Raw genomic sequence first — 22,711 nt, 5'->3', positions numbered from 1 at the left:
TTGGAATAAAGATTTACATTTGTGCCTCATTGCTTCTTCCATGGATTCACACTTATAAGCACTATCAAGTTTTTCGCTAGAAAAAATGAGACGTTCAAGCTTTTTACTGCCCTTTATAACTAAAGCTTTTGTTACTACCCACCTAGGGAGGCCGCGGACTTTCTTTGTAGTTTCTCTTCCTTTCTTTGTTAATAAATATATTTTCTCGCAAAAAAAAAAAACAATAGTGTAAATTCAAAAACATATAACCGCATTTTTTGTTGTCATTCTATGGCTATGGGGTTGTCATTGTGATTTGTCATGTGTAGTCCTATATATTAAGGGCCACATAAAGTGTTTCTCCTCACTTTTATTCTTCCTTTGGCCATCATGTCTATTGTTGGATCATCCCTTTTTGAACTCTTTTTTTAAATCCATTTCAATGGCTAAACATCATATTCTAATATTTCTTGTGATTGCTCAGAGTTCCCTTCGAGAGTTCTCTATGTATAACTCCAAGGGGTATCACTCTCTTCCCTCAGTTCCTATTCCAAATCTATCGTATTTCTTTCTAGAATGTAGTCTCTCTAGTGGCAATGTACTATTGGTCAAGAGCTTGATTTTTATTCCATTGACTTTGTTTTTGCATTTGTCTCCTCTTAATGAAATATTCTATGGTGTAAAGGAGGGCTTCTCCTTAAGGAAGTAGTTTTTCATTTAATGCTATAATTTAAGTAAGCTTTTAGGGGGGGGGGGTTTGAGTAGGAAATCCTCAAAAGGAGTATTTTTTCCTTTCACTAAGGCTCTACCCTCAGGGGGGTTTCTCCCAAGGTCAATATAATTCTTTGTATAGGTAGAGCTTCTCTTATAGAGATTTTTTTCCTAATGGCAAGTTTCAACCTATTCCTTCCCACTCAGGTATGTGCTATCTTGGGGAAGGATTTTGTGTGTCTGTATGTGTGTGTGTGTGTGTGTGTGTGTGTGTGTCTGTGTGTGTGTGTGTCTGTGTGTGTGTGTGTCTGTGTGTGTGTGTGTGTGTGTGTGTGTGTGTGTGTGTGTGTGTGTGTGTGTGTGTCTGTGTGTGTGTGTGTGTGTGTGTGTGTGTGTGTGTAAGACATTACAACACCCCTTTCCATAGTGAAGAGAAGAAAATTGAAAGAAGGAATGAGAAATGTTTAATGACAAACTTTAAAATAAATAGAAAATCCACTATGAATGAAATAGCATCACTACAGGGTGAACATTTTTTTATGAAAAAAGGAAATTCGAGAAGTCGAGCTTGATAAGTCGTTGGCAGCATCATTTTTATTGAAGAGGGGAATCTGCCCACCTGCCACCATCCAACAAGAAAAACATGTTAAGAACTAGCTTCAAACTTAGTTGGGAAGACAGGTGTCATAAACACCCCTCCCTTATTATCGAGGTCACAATAAAAACAATAACTAAACCATAAACTTATCACGCTAAATGTAAACCTATGAGTGTAAGGTTGAAAAGAGTAATAATGATGGACAAACTTGGGAATAGAAGAGGGGTTAAAAGTATTCTTAGGTGAAGGAAATGAAAAAAAAGGGGGGGGGGGGGGGAAGTCTTTAAAAGGATAAGTGGTGGAAGAATTATTCTTATCGATCAAATTAAAAGAGAGACTAATCATAACGAAAAATATTTCGACATGACATGTAGAGTGATGAAAAAATAATGAGGGATTAAACTAATCAACAATTAAAATAAAAGAGAGACTAATATAACAAAAAAGAAAAAATAATCTTTACGACATGTAGAGTAATAAGGAAAAAGAAGTCTATGTAAGCAATTAATTACAATAAGATTAGTAAAGAAGTCTAGAAAATAATAAAGGAAGAATACTCAATTTGAAAAGAAGAAATAAACTTTATAACATGTAGAGTAAAGAAGAAAATAATGTGGAAAAAGGAAACCTGTGTGAGCATTAATCATAACAATAAGAGTATATAGGAAAATAGAAACAAGAGGGGGTGAAGAGAAATGTAAAAAAGGGGGGTAAAGAGAGATGTAAAAAGAAGGGGGGGAGCGGGGGGGGGGGCTATAGTAAAGGAGGGTGGCAAAAGTACAAAGGGACATGGAGGAGTTGAAGGAGTGGAACATTGAAGGGTAAAGAGTACCTCAGAATACAGCAAGTGAGGTGGCGAGTGGAGAAGGATTTGCTGATGGAGACTTCGAGATGAGGGCAGATAGTGTAAGTGTGTGTAGAGCGGGGACGTGCATCATGCATGCCACGTAGAAAAAATTGGTCGCAAGGGTGGGAAAGCGGGCACGTGTTAGAGCCAGTCTAGGTGGCGGCTCGTGGCACAAGCTGGGTAGGTGATAGAGTTGATAGATGCGAGCAGTAGAGTAGGCAAAAGGAGTTGGTGGGGGGGTTTATATAGCCAAGAAAGTGGGTGTCGTAATTGGTGATAAGCAATAGTTGAGCCATGGACAGGCCCCTGCGGGACATTACACAGAAGGCGACGATGAAGAATTAATGTAGGGGAATGGGTCAGTGCTGCACGGAGGGTGCCAGAATACGATGACTGTGGTGCGAGGGTAGAGTAGGGTAGAGATACAAGGAGGTGTACGTAGATGAGGTTCTTATATATAGTACATAAGGTAGTCAAGCTAAATGAGAGGGGATAAGGAAGCAAGCAGTCGGGGGAGAAGCTTAAAGATGGGCATGGAAATCAAAGGTCGGGGGAGTCATAGAGGTGAGTGTGGAAAACCATGAGTGCATTAGAGCCGAGAGGTTAATTAGAAGGTTAAGGGGGGGGGATTAAGAAGGGTTAAGTTGGCAGAATAGGAATTAGTTTGGGGTAGTCAGGGAACAGTTAGAGTGCGACTTGGTTAGTGAGAGAAGGGGGGTTTAGTTAGTGAGAGCGAAGTTAGGAAAAAGTAAACAAATTGAAGACAAAATAAAAATTTTGACTTTTAAGGAACTATTAATAAAAATAAACTTTTAAGGGAAGTATTAATTAAAAAACTAACTTTTAAGGGAAGAAAGAAGAGTTAAAATTGAAGAGAATAGCGGTTAAAGGAAAAAAGTATAGGGAAGAAAAAGGGATAAAAATTTCGGTTTTTAAAAGACTAAGAGAGAGATAAAAGGGACCATTAAGTCGAAAGCAAAGGCGAAATTGAGGGAGAGTTGGGTGTAGTAGGAATAAATTAATAATAATGGAAAATTTTGGCAAAATAAAGAGAATAAATAAACATTTTTTTCAAAAAATTAAGAAAATAAGGAGTACTAAGTTAAAATATAGGGTTTTAAATAATTAAAACATTTTTTTGAAGAAATTAGAAAAGTAGAGAGAGAGAGAGAGAGAGAGAGAGCGAGAGAGAGAGAGAGAGGGAGGGAGGGAGGGAAAGAGAGAGTAGAGGAAAATAAGGTTTAAAAATAAGAGAATTTTAAGAAAATATTTAGGAAAGGATAAAGTAAAGAAAATTAGAAAAAATATATATATATAGAAATAATAGGGAGAATTAGAAATTAATTAGAGGAGTTAGGAAATTAAGAAAAAAATAAAAGAGAAAAAAGACAGGATAAGGGATAATATAAACAATTAGCAGAAACCAGTGAAAACTAAAGAGGTGGTAGAGTGGGACAAATCAGAGGTTTTAGGGGGGAAAGTTTAGGAGAAGGAGAGGGGAGAGAAGGGTAAAGAGAGAGTGAGGAAAAAATTCTAGAGAGAGAGAAAAGGGGGAAGGCAATTTTAAAGGAATTTCAAAGGAATATAAAGGGTAGAAAAAATAATTAGTGTGGTCAAGAGGAAAAAAGGAAAAGTGTGTGTGTGTGTGTGTGTGTGTGCGCGCGCCCACCTTTGCCCAAGTAGGATACAATACACTAGGTGAGACAGTAGGTCGTCAACTAGTGTCATGACCTACTGTCTACCCAAAAAGGTAAAGAAGTATTGAGAAGTGCCATTTTAAGGAATAGAAAATATGTACTTGGATAAGGTAGGTATAAATTTAGCAATGTGGAGGCTAATATATTAAATTGAGGTCTTCATAAAAGCAATAACAAGCAAGGAGAGGAAAGTGGGCAATTCTGACATTTGTTTGGGTTTGCAGAGTGCTTAAAAAGGTAAAAATAAAAGAGGTAAGTGGAGTACCTTGATGACTTAAAGGTCCTATGTGCAACCGTCCAAAGTTGCAAGGGAAAGCGTGTGTGTGTAGAAGACATTATGACACCCCTTTCCATAGTGAAGAGAAGACAATTTAAAGTAGGAATGAGAAATGTTTAATGACAAACTTTAAAATAAATAGAAAATCCACTATGAATGAAGTAGCATCACTAGAGGGTGAACATTTTTTAATGAAAAAAGGTAATGTGAGAAGTCCAGCTTTGATAAGTCGTTGGCAGCATCATTTTTATTGAAGAGGGGAATCTGCCTACCTGCCACCATCCAACAAGAAAAGCATGGTAAGAACCAACTTCAAACTTAGTTGGGAAGACAGGTTTCATAAACACTCGCTTGTTATCGGGGTCACAATAAAAACAATAACTTAACCATAAACTTATCAAGCTGGATGTAAACCTATGAGTGTAAGGCTTAAAAGAGTAATAATTATGGACAAACTTGGGAATAGAAGAGGGGTTTAAAATATTATTAGGTGAAGGAAATTAAAAAAAGGGGGGGGGGGGGGGGCAATCTTTAAAAGGATAAGGGGTGGAAGAATTAATCTTATCAATCAAATTAAAAGAGAGACTAATCATAACGAAAAATATCATGCATGCCACATATGGTCGTAGTTCTCGTACGATAGTGGGAAATCGGGCATGTGTTAGAGCCAGTCTGGGTGGAAGCTCATGGCATAGGCTAGGTAGGCGACAGAGCTGACAGACGCGAGTAGTAGAGTAGGCAAAAGGAGTTGGTGGGGGGGTTTATATAGCCAAGAAAGTGGGCATCGTAATTGATGATAAGCAACAGTTGAGCCATAGATAGGCCCCGGTGGGACATCATGCAAAAGGCTACGGCAGAGAATTAATGTAGGGGAATGGGTCATTGTTGCTGCACGGGGGGTGCCAGAATACGGTGACTATGGTGCTAGGGCATAGTAGGGTAGATATAGGAGGGGTTGTACATAGACGGGGTTCTTATATATAGTATATAAGGTAGTTGGGTTAAATGAGAGGGGATAAGGAAGCGAGCGGTTGGGGGAGAAGCTTAAAGATGGGCATGGAAATCAAAGGTCAAGGGAGTCATAGAGGTGAGTGTGGAATACCGTGAGTGCATTAGAGCTGGGAGGTTAATTAGAAGGTTAGGGGGGGGGATTAATAAGGGTTAAGTTGGCATAATAGGAAGTATTAATAAGGAAAGATGAGTTAAAATTGAAGAGAATAGGGGTTAAAGGAAAAAAGTATGGGAAGAAAAAGGGATAAATTTTTTTGTTTTTAAAAAATTAAGAGAGAGATAACAGGGACCATTAAGTGGAAAGCAAAGGGGAAATTGAGGGAGAGTTAGGTATAGTAGGAATAAATTAATAATAACGGAAATTTTTGGCAAAATAAAGAGAAAAATAATAAACATTTTTTTCAAAAATTTGAGAAAATAAGGAGTACTAAGTTAAAAGATAGGGTTTTAAATAATTAAAACATTTTTTTGAAGAAATTAGAAAAGGAGAGAGAGAGAGAGAGAGAGAGAGAGAGAGAGAGAGGGAGGGAGAAAGGGAGGGAGGGAGGGAGAGGGAGAGTGGAGGGAAATAAAAAAATAAGAGAATTTTAGGAAAATATTTAGGAAAAGATAAAGTAAATAAATTAGAAAAAATAATATATAGAAATAATAGGGAGAATTAGGAAATAATTAGAGGAAATAGGAAATTAAGAAAAAAATAAAAGAGAAAAAAGAAAGGATAAGGGATAATAGAAACAATTAGGAGAAACCTGTGAAAACTAAAGAGGTGGTAGAGTGGAACAAATTGAGAGGTTTTTAGGGGGGGAAGTTTAGGAGAAAGAGAGGGGAGAGAAGGGTAAAGAGAGAGTGAGGAAAAAATTCTAGAGAGAGAGAAAGGGGGCAAGGCAGTTTTAAAGGAATTTCAAAGGAATATAAAGGGTAGAAAAAATAATTAGTGTGGTCAAGAGGAAAAAACGAAATGCGTGTGTGTGTGTGTGTGTGCGCGCGCGCGCATGCATATATTAATTGAGACTATCTTGCTGTTGAGACTTTGATGTCCAAACAACTTATGCAAATAACAAGTCTTTCAACACAAAACATTTGCGTAGAAAAAAGCATGTGCTCTTTTGTGGATGTTGTAAAATAACATAAGCATTATTACATGCTACTACTAAAATGGGAACTATTAAAGAATTAGTGCTCTTTTGTGGATGTTGTAGAATAACTAAAGAAGATCATAAGCATTAGTAAATGTTACTAGTAAAATGGGAGCTACACTAACTTCTGAACTACACATGTAAAATATATGCATGCCTAAGAGTGCAAAGAAAATTGTTTTGGTAACCTTAGTACATGTGCTACTACTAAAAAGGAAACTACACTGGCATCTGAACTACACATATAAAAGATATGTTTGATTAAGAGTGCAAAAGAAATTGTCTCATAACCTTGCTATGATGCGAATCTATCATTGGGTCCATGAATTGAAGTCATTTGGGTCACTCTGAACACTCTAGACACCTTATGATGAGGATGAAAAAAGGCAAGGATACTATAGTGGCTAATGCACTTTCTAGAATGTGGGCAAGCCATTGAAGATTAATGAAGAATAGGTGTGTGGTATACAAGAATAATCTATTAATGATTTAAAGGCTTTCAAGATCTTCTAAGCTCTTCAAAATCCTAATTGCATGGAATTTGAATTCAAAATCAAAGTGGATTGATGATGACTTGCATGAGGAATCACTAGTGTAGCCCAAAATGCATGCACTTATAGGGTTCCTTCCTAGTCCAAGCCTTGCAACTATAGCTCTAGAGTCATGGGTGAGGAATTCTTAGCTTAGATAGGGTGTATGGTCATGAGTACAAGATTCATGTCTTCTTATTTGAGATCTAGTTTAGATGGCTCACAAAAGTCCACCATCCCTTGGGATGTTGATCATAAGAAACCAACCTTTACATTTAGAGTTTGGTTTTCTATTTTTTGTCGAACAATCTAGCGAGATTTACCTCTACCTCTATGTAATCAGGAAACTAATCTTTGCACTAGACTGGGGGTGGTCTTGGGTGTTGAGAACAAACAATTCATGATCCAAAGAGGTAACCCTCAAGCGAGTTGAAGATCTACCTAATCACACTAATGATATGCTGAGGATATGCTCTAGGAATGGGCATGCATAGGGAACAACCCCTAGTCCACAAAAAAGGCTAAACCAAAGCCTCAGCCTCCACTAGCCTATAAAAAATATAATTGACTACTACGAGCACCAACAAGGAACCACCTCTTCCTAAGGAAGGAGTTAAACATTTCTAAGGCAAGTACCCAAAAGGGGAGCTACCATGCTATTGCACAAAAAATACCCCCTTAGAGGGTAAATCCGAGGGCAACAAGATTATATGCAAAGATAGATTTGCTATGCTAAATAGAAATTTTATTAAGAAACAAATCAATGAATCCCATAGGCATTGAAAAAAGACGATGACAAGGTTGTTCAAGAATGCTTAGTCAAAGGAATTTGAAGATGACATTAACAAAATGAAGATGATTAGATCAGGGGGTGATCAAAGGATGAAGACTCTGAGGAAGATATACATCCGACTATCTTTCAGAACCAAAGGATCGTAGGAATGGCTAGCATTAGCAAACATCTACACATAGTATCACATAAAATTTAGCAATATATAAGAGGGTAGATGAAGGCAAACAACCAAAAAAAAAGTAGCATCAAGCAAGCATGAAACAACAAACAAGTGATAATTAGCTATAACCAAGCATATGCACAAAAATTCCAAGGAAAATAAGAGCAATGCATAACAATACTACTAGCTATAGTCCACTAGGTTTTTGACAATTATTTTATTCAAAAAAATAATATTGAAAGCTCCATTATGAAGTGATAATGAACCCTTTTTTGTCCTAGTATGCAACATACAGGTTCTTTGTGGGATAGCTATGAAACTCTAGTTATTGTAGATCTCCATAACTTCATCACTTTGGAGGATCATGCATTCTAGGATAGAGCTAAGCCATAAGACTCACATGGTCCATACATCTTATTAATAACCCCCTTTTGTAGAAGTTAGATCCATGGTGGTTTGCTTCTTGCGGAGCCATGAGATGGCCTTAACACTTAACATGAAGTAGTACTCAAAAGTGGATCCATATGTGTCCATATCTCCTGGAGACAATCCAGATTTTGCATTGGAAGCCCATTTGTATTGGTTCATCTTCCAAATGGATCATGGATGTTAAGTCAACATTTTTGAGTGGCAAACTCAAGGGGGAGGTCTACATGAAGCAACCATTGCAATTCCAATCCAAAGTGACAAAGTGTGCAGACTCCAAAAAGAATTGTACAAGATGAAACAAGCTCCATGAACATGATAAGAGAGGATTGGCAATTATTTTGGAAGAGTAATTTTAACTTGGATTGCATTAGATGTAAAACAATATCTCCATTTAGAGAGGGACATGAAGTTGATGGTGATTCTTTCATTAGATGATTTTATTATAACAGTAGAACATGAAGAGAAGATTAAATACATGAAAACTCTATCCAAGGTAGAGTTTATTAGTGTAAAGAAGATTAAAGAAATGAATATTATATTTAAGATAGAGTTTAATATGACTGACCTTGATCTGGTTCATTACTTTCTCGAAGTCAAAGTTTAAAAAGAGTAGGGTAGCATGTTTATCTTGTAAATATTTCCTAGAGATACTAAAGTGACTCCAAACAGAGAATTGGAAGGATATAGGTACTTTGATTGTAGGTCGGAAAAGAGTTGAGCATCAAACATGTGACTCAATGGGTAGACTAGACTCACACACTAGTTTAGGAGTCTATTGTATCTAGTGAATACTCAACTTGACATCACATTCTCTATTAGATTGCTCTATCAAGTTGCATTGACACCAAGGGACATGCACTATATGACTTGGCTTCTTGTGCTACTATATTTGATGGGTAACACCATGTATGAGCTCACATACTAAATTGGAATCAACGTCCATGGGTATTGTGATTTAGATTGGGTGGAGAATTGGTTTTGCCTACTAGAACCTTTCTTTTTCTACTTTTTGTAAGGGAGCATAATCATTTGGACCACCACAAATAGTGCTTGAATTTGACATGTATACTTTCATCCAAGGATCGATGAAGCTTCTACAATTATAAATATTCTTCAAACTTACATGTTAATTTGTGAGATTGTTGTTATTGTTTCATCTTTCATATGAGCTTGGTAATTTATTAGTATCTACCCATTAGCCTTGGAACCCTATGGGTCAATAGTCAATGAACTATAGATTATATTTTTATTCATTCTTCTATCAATTCATGAGTGATTATATCAGTGTAAATTTCTTAGTATAATCATTGATATTTCTCTTTGGACTCAATGAGAATACACATATTAGTTTATACACCAAGTAAAATGGGTTGTTGCCAATAGTCTTTTTATTTGTGAGATTTATGTCCAAATTGCTTGTGTGACTTTCTAATCCCAATCTCTAAGGTGAGTGTGTCTTCCATAGGACCTATTAGTAATTTCAATTTGCCTATTATCCTTGGAATTGTATGTTTCAATAGTCAATGAACTTTAGATTATATTTAATTTCATTCTTCTATCAATTCATGAGTGATTCTATTAGTGTAAATTTATGTGTATAACCTTCTCAAGGTGCTCCAAATTTTAGATAATATGATCCATAAGGGCTTGGTCATGATAACAAAATTGTTCTTATTGGTTGCTACAACTTCACTTTATAAAATTGTTAGTGTTGCCACTCTGGTTTGCCAACTAGAATCCTTGTAGAGATGCCTTTGAGGAGTGCTCAGTACCCAATGTAGAAGCGGTCCAGCCTCTCTCAAGCAATCCATCATGTCTCCTCTGGCCAAATATGAGAAGAGGAGGCTGCCAAGGATCTTGCTGAACTCTGGCTCTCTCCACGGGTCTCTATTATTGATCATGAAGATGAATTGTTCCCATGTGCTCTGCTTTGCTACTGGCATCTCATAGGAGGAGGCACCACCCTGCTTGTCCTCCCCAAACTCCAAGTTGTTGAAGTATCCTCCAATGATTTAAGAGTCAACATCTAGAAGACACTTTGTCATCCTCCTCCAAAAGGTTGGACGGTGCTATCTGCACCCTGGGGCATACACATTCAAGATCCCAATCCTAGACTCACACACCCTGGGATAAGCTCATCCTGATCATAGACCTTTGGGGCCACTGTCTAGGAGATCGAGATGCAGACCCCTCTGCTCCATCCTACACCAGAAGATCACACCTCTGAGCCTCTCACCGAGAGAGGGTGGTAGTGCCGTCTGATGTCTGATTCTGAGAACATGTGCTCCTGTATCAAAAGGAAATCCACTACTCACCCTACCATTGCCCTCTGCAACTTCTATCACCAAAGGGTCAGGTATTGCAGTTAAATACGAGCACGGTCGTGGAGCTCATGCACGTTCCAACTCACTATGGTCCAACTCATGAGGACAGGGAATCAGGAAACAAGGATCTCTTGTGAGTGGGTGCTTGTTCCAAAAAAATTACCTTTTGTTACCTTTAAGGGGGTTTGGAGGGCAAGTAGTCCATGTCTGTACGTCGACGTACCTGGGTGGACATCGGTTCTATGCCAATCTTCTATGCCCACTACAACTTGAAGGAGACGTTTGCTCCAAACAACTTAGCACACTATTGGAGTGGCCAATAGTGTGCTTGATTAATCCTTGCCTCAAGCGGCAATCTGATAAACCCTACTGCTGTCAATCCATAAATTGGCTTCTCCCACGTGAAGCTCAAAACTAAAAATTCACTTCGGCACCATGGGCATGCCAAAGATCTAGTCCCTGTGGACCCATCCATTTGTCCATCATGCATGATATATGATCCCCCATCATAGCATCAAATACCGCCAAGGTCCACTTCTCCAACCCTATGAAGGCGAACTAGAATTGCCAAACTAGATGTCTTTGGGAGCCCACTATGCTGATCAAGCCCCCTTTTCAAAGCTGCAAGGTCATAAGCATCACCTCTAGTGTGACAGAGGGTAAGAGTCTAGGATCTCTAAGTAATTCCATGGCCCCAATCTCCAAAATTCCCTTGGAAGAGGGCACCCAGGCTAGAGTTTGAGAGTTGTTGATCGAGAGGATTAGCCCCTTCCCTTATATGGGAGGGGGGGGTGGGGGATAGGATGCTGAGACGAGGAAGCAAACAGGGATGTGAACATACCCTTTCCTACTGGCAAGGGAGCCGAGGAAGGTCTAACGGGGGGTGGGAGGAGGGGAGGCTGAAGAGGCTGCTATGGAGGGGGAAGGTGGGGCAGAGGTAGGGAGGGAGGGGAGGGGGGAGGTGGGGGGAGGCAGAGGGAGGGGGGTAGGTGGTGAGGATGACCATAACAGGAGGGGTGAGGGTGGAAGAGGGGGTGCGGAGAGAGGGGGTGGGAGAAAGGGGTCCGAGGGGAGGAGGGCAGGGAGGAGGGTGGGGAGGAATAGGGGCAATCATAGGCCCACCCTCTTGATCTAGCACTGGGACTCTAGATCCCCTCCTCCTCAATCGTTGACGTGCTACCCTCCACAGCTTCCACAATCGCAATGCCAGAAGCTCTCAAGGCTCGTTGTTGATGAATGGGTGACTGCGGTTGTTGGACCTCCACTAAGAGAGAATAACCTGGCTGAACAGTAGCCCCTGTTGTGTGGGGGGGGTGTCTCCAACCACGAGCTCCTGTAGCTGCTCCTTCACAGGTGCCTCTATGACCTGCTCTCTCTCTCTCTCTCTCTCTCTCTCTCTCTCTCTCTCTCTCTCTCTCTCTCTCTCTCTCTCTCTCTCTCTCTCTCTCTCTCTCTCTCTCTCTCTGTCTCTCTCTCTCCCCCCCTTGCCCCCTTGCATCTAGCCCATTGCCTATGGCGATTTAGAGCCAATTTGCTTCGTTTCTTTTTCTTTTTCCCCACCTCAGTCCACTCTCCCTATGAAGGTGTCACCCAAGGGGTCTAAGACTCCTCCTACTCTTCTCTAAGGGGGTGTTGGGCCCTAGCTTGTTGACTCTACCTACCCTGCAAGAGTTGGGGGGAGGAGCCCAGCCCTGACCACTGACGAAGTGTACCCCCCTCAAGGGTCTCAAGGAGGATCAACTCTAGGAGGGACTCTGGGCTCTCAACCATCAATATGATCTGGGGGACTCCGTCTTCTGCTACCACTAATGCTGTTGAATTTGGTGGGGACTCCAGCATGATGCCAAATGCTCTACCAATGGAGGGGAGTATGTCTCTATATTCCTTTGGGAGCCCCAAGAAGCAGAGTGTCATCAGGAATCAGGAAACGTGGTGTGTCATGTCCATGTCTTCCACTGTAAATCCATGGTACCAAGGGAAAAGGTACACCAGATGTGGGCCAAGGAGAATGGGGCTCTGCTCCACAAGTGTCAAGGCGGTAGCATGAGAGCTTAGCTGGATGCAAAAGATGCCTATTCTGTAGATTGTGACCTCCTGGATGTGGTCGCCTTCTAGTACCGAGCTCGACTATATCCACTCTCTCACCTGCCTCCTTGTGGGATCAAGGCCCACAATTTTGCCCATGACTAGCTTGTCCTAAAGTGATTGGATTGCAGGCTGCACCTATTTATTGTCAGTTGGAGAAAGGATTACCTTAACGACTATGGGATTCGAGCATGCTACCATAGAGCCCCTCTAGACAGACCAATGGGTCACCACCAAGATTTGCTTTCTCTAAATAAGCACCAAAACTCCTACACAAAGAAGGGAAAAAGAAAAAGAAACTCCACTTGGAATGTGGGAAGATTCCTCACCCCCATGAAAGGCTAGGGAGAGACCTTGAAGAAAGAGTCACCTCAGAAGCCCCTGCAACCCAAACCTTAATGCACGCAAGGCCCAAGGATTAATGGAGTCGAGAAAGGGCTAGAAGGCTACAAGGAGGTCCTTTGAGAAAGGTGGCTAGACGAGAGAGGAGGGAATGGGGAAGAGGAAGGCGTGGAAGGAGGCAGAGAAGGAGGCGGGGAAGGAGGCAGAGGAGGGGGCGGAGAAGGAGGTGGAGAAGGGGGGCAGAGATGGGGAAGGAAGCAGGGATGAAAGTGGTGAGGAAGGAGGTGGAGAGGAAGGCGGGAAGGGAGGCGGAGGGGGAGGCGGAGAAAGGGGGCAATGGGAAGGAGGCAGAAAGGTGGTAAGGGAGGAGACAGAGAAGAGGCAAGGAAGGAGGTGGGAGATGGCGAGGGAAGGAGGAGGTGGAAGAGGACTGGAGGGAGGACGGAAATGGCGGGGAGGGCAGGCAGCAAGAACAACCAGAGAGCTCATCCAAGCACAAGTACAAGGACTTGATTAGGTGTCAAACAATCTAATAAGCTGAAAGGATTACGAGTGTGGATGGTAGAGGAACTCATAAAAACTCAGCTAAAGACTAAGGCCTTAGAGCTTACAAAGGTAAAGGCAACCAAAAAAGAAGCAAATTGGGATGTCTTTTGAGATGGCAAGGCTTTAATAAAAAGCCAAGTCCAAAGGCTCTCACTCTATAATTGATGTATGATTTGCTTTTTTTCTACTCTCAATTCTTTTTGTTCATCTTTATTATTGAAAAAGTTGTATATGCTGGAAGTAATATAATTCAATCTTCTTTCCTTTTAAAAAAACAAGTTGTATACGTTGGAAGTAATATAGTTCAACCTTCTTTCCTTTTTAAAAAAACAAGACAAAACAAAACCAAGAGGACATCACCATTGCTTGATTAGTAGATTTCAATTCTAGGACATTAGCTCTTTGAGGCAATCTCAAACACTTAGAGAATCCTAAAGGAGGCTAGAAAATATAAAGCTATAATAAGAGCTATGAGAATGGATAAGCTTAGAGCAGAGTTGGAAACCATTGAACATAAGGCTAGACAATAGGACATTCAAGCTCAATTGCAGTTGTTGCAAAAGAAAAAATAGATCAGACATCAAGAGCTAATCAGAATAAGGGATGCTAAGATTTATTTTTTTAGAATGGTGGGCAGGTAAGATTGATAGACCTTCAAGATCAATTTTAAAACTCATCAAAAGGAATTTATTGAAGAAAATATGAAATTTATCCTTTGGCACTTTCAAAATCTACTCGGTACAACTTTTGGTAATGATGAGGAAATTCTAGACGCATGGACTAGATGCCATCAAGTCAGGCAGAGTATGGTCTCTAATTTAAGCTCATTTATGGAGGTGTCCCAATTAAGTTTTTGCAGTGGGACCTTGGGGAATGGGAATGGATAGATGAAGGGCACCGAGAGAAGGGCATCCCCTTCTTTCGTTGTACATCTATAACAGTTTGCCAGAAGATTTTGTGCCTTTACACATTGACATGCCAAAAACATAGCAGTAATTGAAGGACTCAATGCAATTGATATGTTAATCCAAATCCCTAAACCCTAGACCCTAAATCCTAAATCCTAAACCTTAAACCCTAGACCCTAAATCCAAAGCCCTAGGCCCAAGACCCTAAACCCTAAACCCTAGACCCTAGACTCTAAATCCTAAGTCGTAGACCCTACACCCTACATCCTAGACCCTAAACCCTTAATCATCCACCCTAGACCCTAAACCCTAATTCCTAATCCCTAGACCATATACCCTACATCCTAGAGCCTAAACACTTTTTTTTTCTGAAATCCATTTAGTTTATATTACAAAGAGCAATCCCCAGGATGGAAACAAGCAATTACAACATCAAAAAATCTCATTGTAAGACAAGTATGTAGGACAACATCTATCCAACAAGCACACATGCAATCATAGAATGATTGCCACTGTGACATCTAGAAGAGAGGAAACTTGGTGAAGGTGGCATCACTAAAGAAACTATGTTTTCCATCTTTCCACAGAATCCAAAGTCCCCAATAACGAACCCAAGTGAATAAGGATCAAACCCCTACCTTTGTGGGTGGATCCCAAACAGAGCCTTGAGACACTACTGTAGAACCGGAAGAAGTCCCAAGTCTTAGGACAATAATTCCCTTGGAGCCAAACATATATGACAAACTATAAGAGCAATGTGTCTCCGTGCCAAGAGTTGGCCAATTGGAATAACTACAAGCATCATCCACCACAAGAAAATATGCTAATAGAGAGGAACTTTGCGGCTCCAAGGCTGTTGCAATCTTTTCCACTTACCACTTTCCATTACATATCATAGACCAAATCTGATTTGCTTAATCTAGAAGGTGGAGGCATTAAAACCTTATATACCTTAGCAAACATGATGTCACCCAACAATAAGGGATGACAGGTTGAACTCTGGGAGTGAAGGTCCCAATCCTTAAGGTGAATCACAATCTCAAGTTTTGGCACTAGTGAGAAAGATTTAAGCATTTAAGAAAGATATTGCCACGAAGGTCGATAATGTAGTACCAAACTATAGCATGTGAGGACACAACGAAAGCTGAGAGACACAAGTTTTGGTGGGTACAGAACGCCCTAATCTTCTATTTCATCCATATATATATGTGTTTGAGTATTGTACATAACCAAGGTTAAGGTACAGTGGCCTTTAGCCCCCATAACCTCCCAGTTAAAGGCCAATGTACCTTTAAGGGAGAACAACTAATGAGCATACTATCCAATGCCCATCAATACATGACAATACTCAAACTGCTAACTAGGTAGACTCTTTGTTAGCATATCTGCAGGGTTATCATTTATATGAACCTTGACAAGCTCTATGTGCTTGTCCTCAAGTACCTCCCTGATAAAATGGTACCCGACCTCAATGTGTTTGGTCATTGCATGAAAGACTGGATTCCGTGCTAGCTGAATAGCACTCATGGAATCACTATGCAATGTCGGTACACCTATACGAATCCCCAAATCTCTCACTAGCCGATCAAGCCATATAGCCTCCTTGCAACACTTTGTGGTTGCAACATACTCAGTCTCTATGGTAGACAAAGCAATGCACTTCTGTGCACGAGACATCCACGACCCTGCACCACCTGCAAAGGTGAACACATAACCAGAAGTGGATCTCCTGCTCTCCACATGCCCTGCATAGTTGGAATCTATGTACCCAAATACACGCATCTCTCCTCTACCAAAGCAGATACACACCTCCTTGGTACCCTTCATGTACCTCATGATGCACTTAACTGCCTCTCAATGCCTCTTTCATGGATTAGCCATATACCGGCTAACAATTGCCACTGCAAATGCAATGTCCGGTCTAGTAGCTATCATAGCATACATAAGACTCCCAACCGCTGACGCATAAGAAACCTTGGTCATCATGGCCCTCTCCTCATCTAATTTGGGACTATCTGCCTAACTCAGTTTCACATATGGAGGCAATGGAGTACTTACTTCCTTCCCCCCCTCCATATTGAAATGTTGCAACACTTTTGTAACATACTCCTTCTATGAAAGCTAAAGGAGTTTCCTATTCCGGTCACACGTGATGCACATACCAATAATATGACCTGCAGGTCCCAAATCCTTCATGTCAAAGGCCTCATGCAACTTGTCCTTCAATGCATCAAGCTCATAAGTGTTCTTGCTAGCCAATAGCATATCATCTACATAAAGTGCCAGGAGTATTAGGCTATTATCCTTAGCCCTTTTAGTGTAGAGGCAGTGATCAATCTCACTTCTTCTAAAACCCTGGGATGGAATGAAAGCATCAAACTTGTGATACCATTTCTAGGCACTTGCTTAAGGCCATAGAGACTCTTATTCAGCTTGCAAACCAAATGCTCTTTACCCTTTTCTTCAAAGCCTTCTGGCTATATCATGTAAATTTCCTCATGCGAATCCCCATGCAAGAAAGCTATCTTTACATCCATCTGCATAAGCTCCATATCCTCTATTGCCACAAGTCCAAGTACACATTTAAGTGTGGTCATCTTCACAATCGGAGAGAATATCTCATCAAAGTCCACACCCTTCTCTTGCTTGAACCCTTTAGCAACCAAACGGGCCTTGTACTTAGGCACATCATCACCTTTGACCCATTTACATGGCAATGCTTTCTTTTCATGTGGCAAAGAAACCAAGTCCCAAGTCTTATTCTTTATGAGTGAACTCATCTCTGATTGCATAGCATACTCCCAATGCACCGTTCCTCGTACATCATAGCCTCTCTGTAGCAAGAAGGCTCCCCGCAATTAGTAAAGCATCACATAGTCTACCCCTAGAACAAATCTCTCAGGCGGTCTAGACACTCTAGATGTTCTTCTCAAGGGCATTTCAGCTTGCTGTCCCGCCTACATATCAGCCACATTTGGCTCATCATTGCCACCAATAGATGACCCATCATCTGCCCTTGATTATGTACCTGTGGGAGTACTAGTGGCACCATTTCCTACACATTCGGTGCATGGACAGCTTGCTATCTATCAACATATGTGGGTGGATTCATATCTTGGAAAGTGATTCTCCTCATTTCCACATCCCTCATGGGTGTCTTATGCATCTTCTTCTCATTGAAGACCACATCATGGCTTCATATGATTTTCTTTGCTTTTGGAACCCAAAGATGATAGCCCATCTGGCAATGAACATAAGAGAAATATTGCCTTAGTCTCCGCGTCAAAATTCATATAACCCAACCAATTTTGGTTGCACTACATACAGTTCTATTTTGGTTGCACTACATACAGTTCTATTTACCTTTGATGATCTTTGGTAAGAAGGATATTGCATGCTTCATGTCCACACTTATGGAGGCCTTCTGGATGGCGATCCATGCACGGTTATAGGAGTATTAGGTTACTCTCAATGGAGCACTTCTGTTCGCCTAAGATGCATGGCAATCTAAAAATTTGACCACTAGTAGCCCACTCACTAGGATTTTCTTCTAGGCTATATGGATGGTAGAGTTAAGGGATGCCCCTTTGTCTCCCAAATGTTTTAGTACTGAAAGGAAATATTTTCTCATCTTGAATGGCATGGTCATCACTCTCTTAATGGAAATTCCTGAGTTTGAATTGGTCAAAGGTGGTTGCTTGTCCACTAGCCTTAAACGAGCATGAATGCACATCTCCCACAAATTGAATCCCCTTAAGACTAATAAAATATGAATGACTGATGGTACTTTTCCTTCAACAGTCAGATGCTATGTGGGGGTTGAAGGCCACTGTACCTTAACCCCGGTTATGTACAATACTCAAACACATATATATATGGATGAATACTCAAACACATATATAAATGGATGAAATAGAAGATTAGGGTGTTCTGCACCCACCAAAACTTGTGTCTCTTAGCTTCCGTTGTGTCCTCACAACTGGTATCAGAGCTTGGCAGTAGAGCCTAGCGGTAGCATTAGCAGCCCAGTGCAAGCCTCTAGCCCAGAGAGAGAGTGATGCATCCCAAAGATCCTTGTTCAACAGGAGGAGCTATAAATTTTGGAGCTACTATAGCAGTTGGAGAGAAAGGGGCAAAATCCTCTTTGGGCATTTGTTTTACTGGGTTGCAAAGTTGAAGGTGCAGGATATAAGCAAATCTTCTTAGACACACATATGTAGTGGCACAAATATCTGGAGTTAGAGATAGAATTTCGACTTGAAGTCTTCAAGGAAGTTGTAGATTAGATTGAGAGCTACATTTTCATTTTTAACGTCTCTATCATCCGAGTTTTCAGTGAAAAGTTACAACTCCTGCAAAAAGTGACGAAATTCATTTCCTGCGAGGATTTCATGTGTTGGATCTCCATATCCAGGACAACATTTGCAGTTCTGACACTCCCAGTGGATCCAGAGTGGTCCAAAGATTCTACTTGAGAAGCTGCTTCCAGTTTCGTGAACTTTTGAAGCTGTGGTGAATCTCTGTCTACTCTGACGTCTTCATTTCACCATTTCCTGCGTAAGTGGGATCTCAACATCCAGGCCTCCATTTGCAGAGTTGTCTGTCCCGTTGAATCCAGGACTGCCTAAAACATATGTCTATAAAGCTGCTTGCCATTCCGTGAAGAATAGAGGGAGTTGTGATTCTCTGTGTTTTTCCATGTCTCTTTGAAGGAAATTTCTCAAAGTTTCCAAGACCTTCTCATTGATTGCCATGTGGCATTTTGGATAAGGTTAAGTTTCCTAAGGTTCATTTTTGCAAGTAAATGCAAGGGTTGACTGGCTCTTACTCCATCCTTGGATGAGATTTTGGAGTTGTGGCAGAAGAGAGATATTTACAAATTGTCTTGTTGAGTTTGATTATGCAGTGACCCCCATGTTTTGAGACATCCCTGGTTCTACTTTCACTAGCGGTCATTGCCGTAAGGCCATGATTTCTTGGATATACCTTATGTAGATCACTCTGGTTGCAGTCTAAGGCATGTGCACTCATTTGTGATTTGGATTGGGTTGCAGTGGATGCTTTACAGGCCATTTGGATGCATTGCGATCCTTGTTAGATGCATTGATAGGCCCAGATTGCCTTGTGGGATGCTTTATTGATGGACATTTAGCACATAGATGCTATTTTATGTTGAGGGACAGCTTTGACATATTGGAGTGGATGCACAAGTTGTGCTATGATATTTTGGATGAGACATTATCGATGCTTATGCCCATGGATGATGTTTATGCTTGAGGCATTTGGCTCTTATTGGCATTATATTTGCCATTGTTTTGTCATTGTGGGTTGACATTTTCTTTTGGGCTAGATTTGCTCATATGGATGCATAGTATATGCACATGAGTCAGATGCATTTTGATGCTTTAAGCCTTGAGTTTTGGTGACACTATCCTTCATTAAAGCAGACATATTGGGTGGATCTGGTATTTGGTGTGATTTCTCTTTTGCAGGTACTAGCATTTGGGATTTTGTTTCATTTGCATCATGGCATCCTCTTCCATGTCTGAAAAGGAGTTTTTCAGCATTAAAAAGTTTGATGGGACAAACTTTTCTTTGTGGAAAGAATAGATAAGGGATGTGCTTATTCAAAAGAAGCAGATTAAACCCTTGGCAGGGATTGAAGCTAAGCCTGCAGATATGTCTGAGGATGGTTGGAATGAGTTGGATGCATTAGCAAAGTCTACTATTAGACTTCATCTTGTAGAGTTAGTTTATTTCACAGTAGTAAATGAGCAGACTACGAAAGATTTATGGAAGAAATTGTGTGCCACTTAAGAGAAGGAAACTGCCTCTAATAAAGTTTACCTCATGAAGAGGTTATTTGAGCTACAGATGAAGGAAAGGGTCTTTATTGCTTCTTACTTGAATGAATTCAATATTATTTTCAGCTAGCTTCAGGCTCAGAAGATGAAGTCGAACGTGTAGTGGCTAAGTAGCTAACTTCCAATATTCCTAAATTGGTTGGGTTATACGAAGTCGTACGTGTAGCAGTCAAGTAGCTAACTTCCAATATTCCAACTTCTTTTCAAGCTTTCTAAGCACCCAATTAATTTGTTTGCAATGAGCAACCATCCACCCCAAATGATAACCCAAATGGTAAACAAGATTATTGGGGGCAAAACAATTTCTCCATGCTATAAAAGATGATGCTAGTATTTAGCATAAAATGGTAGAAGCCTAGATTTTTGGAAGTTCACGTGTAGGCCAAGGGCCACCCATACAATGATTAAACACACATGAGTTGCAAAAGATCCTTCTTAATATTCTTAGTATTCTTAGGACTGAAGAGGGACTCATTAGCATAAACTTGTGCAATCATGGGCTTTCCTCCATGAATCTTTAAACCATGCAATGTATATGCGACCACAAGATGATCCATGTATCGAAGCATGGGATGAGTGGCTATTGCATATAGTGATGCAATAAGAGGGCATTCCTGACGTGATAAATCTCTAAACCATGCAATGTATATGCGGCCACAAGATGATCCATGTATCAAAGCATGGGATGAGTGGCTATTGCATATAGTAATTCACTGAGAGGATGTCCTTGAAGTGTTGAATAATGTGTTGAGATTATCACATCAAGGTGCCTAGAGGAATAGATATCTCGATCACCTTGATTGGTTGGTGTAGATCTTGGTTAGGATTTGGATTCGATGATAGAGGCTTGGGTTGGATCACAAGGAGCCTTGGCTGATAGTCAATGCAGACTCTTTGTGCTTTGGCTTACTTTAGTCTTGTGGTTCTCCATCTCATATGCCTCATCCCACGTTGTGGCTCTAGCTCTCTCCTCCTTCATCTCGTTTCTTGACATGAGTAGCTTGACCCGTCTCAGACAGGTTAATAATAGATGGGTAATATAGATTTCTTACCACCCTTTGGTTTTTTCACCTACTAAAGCTATGGACTCATACATAATCTTTGGTTCCTCACATGCTAAACTAAAATAAATTGTTTTCTCAAACGTTCTCATCACCTCCTCCGACCTCATTTGTTTTGTCCTTCCCTCTCTACTTACTCTCCTCTCTTCCTAGATCTCTGTGCACCCTTTGCTCTCTACCTCTCTCTAAATTCCCCTCATTACTTCATGATTCCTACCACCTTGCCTCTAGTCTCTCTCTCTCTCTCTTTATGACCTTCACCCCCTCGCAACAGTTTCTCCCCTCATTGGCACTCCAACTCATTATCCCCTCCTCACCTCCCCTCTCCTCGTAGTTCCTTCACCCTCCCTTCACCTCCCCTCTCCTTGTGGCTTCTCCCTCCACCCCACTTCTTTGCTCACCACCCCCCTTGCACAGCTGCTCTCCACCTTCGTCTTCTTATTCTTGCAAGCTATTCTACCTCCCTATCCCCTCTCCTTATAGCTGCTGTCTCACCTTTCCTCCATGTCTCCCTCCTTTCTCCTTGTGGAACAGTTGCTCCCTTTGCCCCTCAATCTCTATGCCCTACCACTTTCTTTCACCACTTTTTTCTTTCAGATGTCTCTCAAGCCCCTCAATTTTGTCTAGCTCTCCCTCCCCAGTCCTTATGATTGCTCCATTAGTCCTTAACCATTCCCTTCTTCCATAGCTGTTCTCTCGACCTACATCATCTTTGCTCCACCTTCACCTCCCCTCTCCCTACGGTTGCTTCCCCTTGCTTCTGTCATCAGTCACCCACACCTCCACCCCTCCACCCCTCACCTCTCACCAACCCGTTCTTAACCCCCTCACCTTTGCTCACCAACATTCCTTGTGGCTACTCTCTCAGCCTCCCTCACCTTCATTCTACCACCCCCTTTCCTCTCATCATGGTTGCTTGCCCCCTTTACCTCCCCTCTTCTTGTGGCTACTCCCTTAGTCCCTCTATGTGCAAGTGTGTGCTTCCATTCCAATGGCCATGCGTGTGCATGCCCTCCTTCCGTCTGTCTCAAGTTCTAAACATCATGAGAAGGTATTCAATCAAAATGTCTCTCTCTCTCTCTCCCTCTCTCTCGCTTTTTATATATATATATATAATGATAATATCTATATTATATATTATAAATTATATATAATATGTAATATAATACAATATATCATATTAAATATATACTATACTCTGTAGATGTAATATATTATATTTAATATATAATGTAATATAATATTATAAAATATGTATATCATATCTATTAAGTAATATATAATATATTTTCCCTGAGCCTCCCCGAGCCACCTTCTCCTTAAGATATATAGAGATAGAGATAGAGATAGAAATAAAGAAGAGAAGAGATGGTACCAGAGCCAGCCTGAGATACCTCCTTGATGCTTCATTTG

Source organism: Dipteris shenzhenensis, chromosome 25 (genome assembly GCF_047967505.1).
Source record: "Dipteris shenzhenensis isolate YYH24624 ecotype China chromosome 25, Dip_SZ_1.0, whole genome shotgun sequence".
Lineage (NCBI taxonomy): Eukaryota > Viridiplantae > Streptophyta > Polypodiopsida > Gleicheniales > Dipteridaceae > Dipteris > Dipteris shenzhenensis.
This window is presented reverse-complemented; position numbering follows the sequence as displayed.